Source organism: Coffea arabica, chromosome 2c, assembly GCF_036785885.1.
Source record: "Coffea arabica cultivar ET-39 chromosome 2c, Coffea Arabica ET-39 HiFi, whole genome shotgun sequence".
Lineage (NCBI taxonomy): Eukaryota > Viridiplantae > Streptophyta > Magnoliopsida > Gentianales > Rubiaceae > Coffea > Coffea arabica.
The window spans coordinates 68,935,383-68,941,375 of NC_092312.1; the positions used below are offsets into that span (position 1 = coordinate 68,935,383).

A 5,993-nucleotide genomic window follows, 5' to 3' on the forward strand; every position below is an offset into this window, starting at 1 on the left:
TATGCCACTGATTCTCGCAGAAAATTATCTTATGGAAAATTTCTTCAAAAGATTTTTGAATTTTACAAAGTACCAATTCTAGGCGTTTGTCCCAAAGAAGCATCTTCTTATGCCTTTACCAAAGGATATTTTGAAAGGAAAAATCTTGTCTTTAAGGATAATCTATGGGCTTATAAGGGGTATCATCCAGTGAATCTAGGTCTAAGGCTGCACATGATCCACTACACAATCCTTCATCTATTGCACTCACTCCCATTCATCTCAGGAAGTCTGCCACTAAGGCATCTTCCTCCTCCAATGATAAAGTGATTGAACTCCTTCGTGAACTCAAACAACATGTTCTTCTTCTAGAACATGGTCTAATGCTCACCATGTCCTCTGAACACCAAACAGCCTACTTAGACAAAAAGAACTTTCTTTTTCCCCCACCTGTGGTTGAGAAAGTTTCACATGGCAAAGAGCCACGCCCCACTGATCCAAGTCATCAATTCCAGACCCGAACTCATAAACTCCTGTGACTCCTCATGGCCCTTCCACATCAGATAAAGGCAAGGCACCAATTGAAGAAACTACTGCAGATGATGAAGAAACTGAAGAGGAGGACCTCTCCCAATATCAGCTCTCTCGAAGAACACCTGGATCCACATAGTTCATCATTTAGGACATTTGCATTTTGTTTGTCTATTTCATGTTTTCTAGTGTTTGTGGTGTTCAACAATGGATATGAAGATGTTATGCTCATGTTTATGTTGTGTTCTTCTAGTATTTTTTTTGGAAGATTATTGCTGTAATGGTTATGAATATGTGATGAATGTTTTTTGTTATTGGTTCTCCGTGATACGATTGATGAATGTTTTTGTGGATGTGATGGATGTGATTGATTACCCTTTTGTGATGACAAAAAGGGAGAGAGGACTGGATTGGATTGATTGATGATTTAATTGAAATTGGATTGGCTGATGGATTGAATTGGTAAAATGTTGGATGTTGGCTGTTTAATTGTTATGTTTTTGGATAATTGATTAATTCGGTTGGGTAGCCAAGTGAGGGGGAGTTTATGTTTTTGGATAATTGATTAATTCGATTGGGTAGTTAAGTGAGGGGGAGTTTTTCAAAATTTTTGCTCTATGATCCACTAAGTAAGGGGGAGTTTTTGTCAATTGAGAAAGGGGGAGCTTATATTGCAATCATCAAATCTCATTTCAAACTTTTGTTTTGTCATCATTAAAAAGGGGGAGAATGTTATTCTTGGTTTTGATGATCACAAAGTACTTTGAAATGTTTATCTAACTTTCTTCAAATATAAGTGTTTTTGCCTATCAAAAAATCAGGTACGAATATGTCATGAAATGAAAATCAACCAAAAGAAGAAGTAAAAACAGGACACTCATGTTGGACGTCCGAAAGGAATCTGTCGGACGTCTGAAAGGATAAAGAACTTCAAGAAGGAAGCTCTGTCGAACGCTCATAAGGAAGCGTTGGACGTCCGGAAGGATCGGACGCATGTCTTGGACGCACATCGACCACGTCGGACGTCCGAAAAATTCAAAGAAGACTTGCCAACTCTCTGACGACGATCGAACACATTGCCTTCGGACGATGATACAACATCGGACGTCCGAACAATAACTTGGCTGATTTTCGGACGATGGGATCGGACGATGACTAATCTGTCGGACGTCCGACAGTCCCAACGGCTAGCTGACTCTTCATCTGCCTTCTATCCGTTGGAAGCATTGATGAAACCCATTTTTGGTCCCCTTTAAAAACAAACTGTTCTGAATCAAGAAGGGACTTTTGCACACTTTGTTTACAAAATCTCAAGAGATATTTTAACTAGAAAATAGTCTCCAAAGCTAGATTTGTTCTCTAAGTGGTGTGAATTTCTTGTGAGCATTTCTTTTGTGGTTGAAAGTTTCATTAGTGTAGCTTTGTTGAGGGTTATCTGAGTGATTGTAAAACTTCTTAACTTGACTAAGTGAGGCTTAGGGTAAGGAGGAAGTGCTCCCCTCCATTGTACATCTAGTTGAACATCTTTCATCAAAGAGAAGTTGCTCAACCTAGTGATTGGTTTTCAAGTTTGAGGAAAGTTTGGTAGACAATCGATTTGATATTCTATCTTGTTCTTTTTGTTTAATAAAATATTCATTGCTTATCTATACTTGTTTTTCTAATCAACATTGCTTTCTTCGTTTAATCTACTTGGTTGATCATTACTAGAAAAGAAGGTAAATTTTTATTAAAGAAAAAGTGCATAAATTTGATTAAAATTTTATTCAACCTAATTCACCCCCCTCTTAGGTTGTCTTTGGACCTTACATCAAGAGTAAAACAAACACATCCTTAATTTTAGCAATTCAAAAATCTAGCAATTTCACCCAAGAAATGCATACCAATCTGCTTTATTGATCACATATTATGATCAATTGGTACAAAAATGATTTATACATCTAGAAAAAGACAAGAAATCACAAGTATAAATCACCAATATGCTCAAGCCCAATAATTGAGAAGAAAAATAAAAAATATCACTAAATCCACAATTCTCTCAATACTAAGCATGAAAGTAGTTGTAACAACACATATTAACACAATGTAGTACAATTATAGCAAGAGTTTTTAACAAACATGAAATTCCCAAATATATAAAAAAGTGAAAAAAATTGAAAATTGGGAATTATAAAATATCAAATTAAGTTGAAAAATCTTATCTCAAATGTATAGGATGATGCTAGAGGATGGTAATGATGTCAAAATTATGAAGCAAGAAGCCCAAATTCTCCCCCAATTCGAAGAAATGCAGTTTGGCCCTAATTCCTCTTTTGTAGATCAAAACCCTTCTTTGATGATGTTTGGATGTAAAATAAGTTAGGGTTAATGATCACAAGATGTTTGAGAAGGAGTGTATGGTGAAAATTTGGAGGATTAATGGTTGAACAAGAAGATTGAAAAGAGGTGGCTAGGGTTTCGGTGAATAGGAGAAGGAGAAAGTGAAAAAAAATGCAGAACCGAGGCTTTTGTTCTGCTATAATCCCAAAACAATCCGAGCCCGGATTGGTTTCATCAGGCCTCGGATCCGATGGGCTCAGATCCGTCTTTCCGGAAGAACAGACAAGCCCTCGGATCCTATGGAATTTTTTTGGATCCGAGCACGGATTGTTTGCTTTCTGCACTAATTGCAGAAACTGCAATTTTTCAATTTTTACCCCATTTTTCGGCAATTTCCAAATTACACTTTGGATGAACTTTTTAGCACTTTTCACACCCCACGCAAGTGTAATATACCTTAAACATGAAATCCAAACTCATTAAACACATCAAGTACATCTACATTGCAAATCGAGAGTTTAGGTTCTTTAATCATTTTGGCACTTTAACACTAAAATGACACCTTTAGGCATGAAATGCACATCAAATGAGTCAATGAGCATATACAAACATGTTATCACCAAAACTCACTTGAATATCATAGAATGCATAACTCATATTAGAACAAAAAACATTTAAACACTTAAAACAAATTCCAATATAAAACTTTCCTTTTTCTTGGGTTGAACACTCTTATGATCCTTAAAGATACTCCTTTGAATCGGAAAACCCTTTAAAATCAATTTTTATCATTCAAAACACACCAACTAATAAAACTCATAAATTAAAACATATTAAAAAGAAAAGAAATCATTGGGTTGCCTCCCAATTAGCGTTTTTGTTTATAGTCGTTGGCTCGACTCAAAAGATTTGAAACATTTTAGAACATTAGGGAGCGATTTTCTCCCCACGGGTCGAAACTTCCGAGCCAATTCACCCTGTGGTGAGCCATGCATTGTTCTCCATAGTTCAATTTTCTCAAATGCCAAGGAGGAGTATTAGACTTATCATATAAAGGCTCGACTTCACCTTGAAGTAGAATTTGCTTGTTTTTTTTGAGTTGGCTCAACTTTTCTCCACTTTATTCATGGAATGGCGAATTTATTAAGCCAACTTCCATCCTTATCTTCTCCTCCCTTGCTCCAACACCATGAAAGTTAGTACCAAGGACATTTATAAATTTAACTTCTTCGTTCCTTTCTTGGTTAACCTTTTCATCACATGGCATATTAGAAACAAGAGCAATAGGCTCTATACTCCCTTCTTTATTATCCAAATTGAATTCCAATTCCTCACCATTAACCCGTAATATAAACTTACCTTTTTCACATCAATTATAGTTCGTGCGGTGGCTGAAAACGGTCGTTCTAGAATAATTGGCATTCTAACATCTTCCTCAATATTTAAGACAACAAAATCCACAGGTATTATAGATTGTCTTACCTTTATGAGCACATTTTTCAAAATACCAATTGGATGTGTGATTGATCGATTCGCCAATTGCAATGTGATGTTGGTAGCTTTTAACTCTTGAAGTCCCAACCTCCGGGCAACCGATAACGGCATAAGTGACGCACTTGCACCTAAATCACATAAAGGATTAGAAAAATGCAATAAACCAATAGTACAAGGAACAGAAAACTTTCTGGATCTTTTAATTTAGGATGGAGTTTGTTCTTAATTAATGCACTACACTCTTCCATTAATGCTATTATCTCATTATCTACAATTTTCCTCTTCCTTGACATGATATCTTTCAAGAAACGCGCATAAGAGGGAATCTGTGTTATAGCATCAATGAAAGGAATGTTAATGTGCAATTGTTTAAACATTTTGAAGAACTTTTCAAACTCCCGATGCTCTCTATCTTTCTTCAACCTGTGAGGAAAAGGAATCACATTAGAATTTAACTGAGGAGGAGGTACATCAATATTAATGACTACATTATCATTTTGGCTTGGTTTTACTCCTTCATATGCTTGCTCCTAATCTTTTTCACTACTTGAATTACTAGAGTCAGGTCCCTCAACCATTTTACCACTTCTAAGAGTGATAGCATTGACATGCTCTCTTGGATTCACTTCAATTTTACTCGGTAATTCGCCAGGGTTTCTGTTGTTGATCACATTGGCAATTTGACCAATTTGAACCTCCAAATTCCTATACATCCCAGCCAATTGGTCCAGCTGCCCCTCAACTCGCTCGAATATATCCGAAGTAACCTTAGCAAGCTTTTCCACCGCGATCTCCCAACTTGGTTTAGTTTCAGCTTGTGGTTGCCTCAATTGAAATCTTGGCGGATTGGCTGTCCTTGGTTGATTGCTTTGGTCTTTCCATCCAAAATTTGGATGATTTCTCCATCCCGGATTATAAGTGTTCGAGTAGAGGTTATTTTGAGTATTACGATTGTAATTATTGACAAATTGTACCTGCTCAAAATCAACACATTCATTAGCATAATGTTCACCTCCACATATAGAACAACAAGCTACATGTACATTAGATAAATTTGGACCAACTCCACCTTGTCTACTTAGTAACTTCATCACATTATTTATTTGAGCACTCAGCATATTGAGAGTGTCCATTTCTATCACACCTACGTGACGTCTCATGTTACCTTTCTCATTGGCCCATTAGTAATTATTTGCGGCCATTTCTTCTATTAAATTTTGAGATTCTTGAGATGATTTACCCATTAAAACTCCACTTGCAGCTGCATTAATCATAGTTTTAGTAGAAAAAATAAATCATTATAGAAAGTTTGTATGATTAACCAATCGGGTAGTCCATGATGTGGACATTTTCGAAACAAATCTCTAAATCTTTCCCATGCCTCATATAATTATTCATCTTCCAATTGGCTAAAACTCGTGATATCCATTCTTAGCTTAGCAGTGTTACCCGGTGAATAATATTTATTCAAAAATGCCCTTGATAAATAATCCCATGTGGTAAAAGTATTAGGAGCATGAGAATGTAGCCATATTTTAGCCTTATCTCTTAATAAAAATGGGAACAATCGTAGTCTTATAGCATCATCACTAACTCCATTCATTTTAATTGTATCACATATTTTCAAGAATGTAGCTAAGTGTGAGTTAGGATCTTCTACTGCATTATTT

General features: G+C 36.1%; 1 non-coding gene across 1 annotated transcript; it reads left to right on the forward strand.

Moving 5' to 3' along the window:
- The first annotated feature begins 5,654 nt into the window (after window positions 1-5,654).
- On the forward strand, window positions 5,655-5,761 carry LOC113728349 (small nucleolar RNA R71). Its single transcript, XR_003458072.1, has one exon. It is a non-coding gene; the product is annotated as a small nucleolar RNA R71 (small nucleolar RNA).
- The last annotated feature ends 232 nt before the right edge of the window (window positions 5,762-5,993 follow it).